The sequence below is a fragment of the Leopardus geoffroyi genome, chromosome A1 (genome assembly GCF_018350155.1).
Source record: "Leopardus geoffroyi isolate Oge1 chromosome A1, O.geoffroyi_Oge1_pat1.0, whole genome shotgun sequence".
Lineage (NCBI taxonomy): Eukaryota > Metazoa > Chordata > Mammalia > Carnivora > Felidae > Leopardus > Leopardus geoffroyi.
The window spans coordinates 40117255-40119180 of NC_059326.1; the positions used below are offsets into that span (position 1 = coordinate 40117255).

General features: G+C 40.7%; 1 pseudogene; it reads right to left on the minus strand.

The window, feature by feature from the left end:
- Positions 1-214: 214 nt before the first annotated feature.
- Positions 215-1156, minus strand: LOC123578258 (annotated as a pseudogene).
- Positions 1157-1926: the final 770 nt, after the last annotated feature.

Below are 1926 nucleotides of genomic sequence, written 5' to 3' on the forward strand. Positions count from 1 at the left end.
ATAGTATGTTGATATGAAATACTTCTGAAGTACATACTCTTTTTAAAAAGTGGAACTTATGCAAAAATCACATACTGCTAGATTGGGTGTCGAAATGACTGGTGTGTTATATTTTTTAAAATCTTCATTTATGGTCAGCATAAATTTCCTTTAGTTTGTTAAAGGATTTTAATTTTGGGGTTTCCAGTAGGATTTCATTTTGGGGTTTAACATGTATGAAGCCAGTATAAAGTTTTACAATTTGGTAATTCTGGATTAAGTCTGGATTAAGATGAAAATTGAAATGCAAAGTTTACAGAAGAAAATTAATTTTCTTCTTCTGTAATGTCTACGTCTTTGTCCTCTTCATCATCTTCTGTTTGTTGATCCTTTTCTGAGTAGACAGGTGGCTACATGTCCTGTTCAAGATACAGACTTAGCTGACAGTAATCTTTCAAGAGGCCACTTTGAATTTGCTCTGACCAGATTTAAACCTGAGGAACAATCTGGTGGTACGGACAATTTTGGAAAAGCTCTAAATCTTCCTCAATAATCTTTTGTATGTTTTGGTAATCAGCAGTGTAGACCTTGAATGCTTTGCCAATAAATAACATTTCAATAGTGATCAAATCTGAAAATATAGTCTTTAGATCCTTACTTACTGCTTTTCGAAATTGTCAATAGTTTCATCCAGATGATGAGCTGTTTGGGTAGCATCCATTGCAGCTCTCTCTGCAATTCGGTTTCTGTCTGTGAAGTAACATGCGAAGCAGATGGGTTTCGCTGACATGTTCTTTCTGAGTTAATTGTTTAGCTTCTCAATTCCTTGCTGTTGATGTTGCTTTGAAGTCATTTCCTTTCATTCTCAAAATCGGTCCGTAAGCTTTCAAAGCTTCAACCACTTCAGCTTCAAATCTTTCAACCTCTGCTTGTAGATAATGCTCAAGTTTGGCAAACTCCTCAGCGAAGTTTTTCAGGCCCCGCTTTAAATGTGGGGTCTCTGCAGAGGCATACAATTGATTTCATTCACCAGTAGGTCTGCTTTGCCTCACAGTCTGGCAGTTTTCCGCACATAAGCAGCAAAGATTTGGCACTGCTCTCCGAAATGCTTCTCCACATTTGTGAGAATATCTTACAGTTGTCTGGTTGGAGCGGCCTGGTTTTCCAAGCCCCGCCTTCACACCTTGCCTTGTGCTCCACTGGGACCCTGGGCTGGGGCCTTTGACCTGGGTGTGTGCTGAGGGGTGAGTCGCCCTTCCTGGAGCCCTTTTCTTTTATGTTTTATTTTCTAACTGCTTCTTATTTTGTTGTAGTAAAAAATACAACATATAAAATTTATCATCCTACCCACTTTTAAGTGTAGAGTGCAAGTGATCTCTAAAACACTTTCATCTTGCAAAACAAGCTCTAAAACCATTGAACAACTCTTTCCCCCTCTCCCTCACCTCTGGAAACCGCCATTCTACTTTCTGTTTCCAAAAAAATTTTTTTGATGTTTATTTATTTTTGAGAGAGAGAGACACACAGAGACAGAGCATGAGTGGGGGAGGGGCAGAGGGAGAGGGAAACATAATGTGAAGCAGGCTCCAGGATCTGAGCTGTCAGCATAGAGCCCGACGACACGAGGCTCCAACTCACAAACAGCAAGTTCATGTCTGGAGCCCAAGTCAGACATTCAACTGAGCCACCCAGGCACCCCTCTGTTTCTAAGAATTTGACTACTTTAGATACCTTGTGTAAGTGGAGTAGTGCAGTATTTGTCCTTTTTGTGACTGGCTTATTTCTTTTTAATGTTTATTTACTCATTTTGAGAGAAAGGGAAAGCTTGTGCTGGCAAGACTAGGGAAGGGGCAGAGAGAGAGGGAGAGAGAGAGGATTCCAAGCAGGTTCCACACTATCGGGACAGAGCCCTGTGCAGGGCTCCTTCTCACAAACCGCGAAATCATG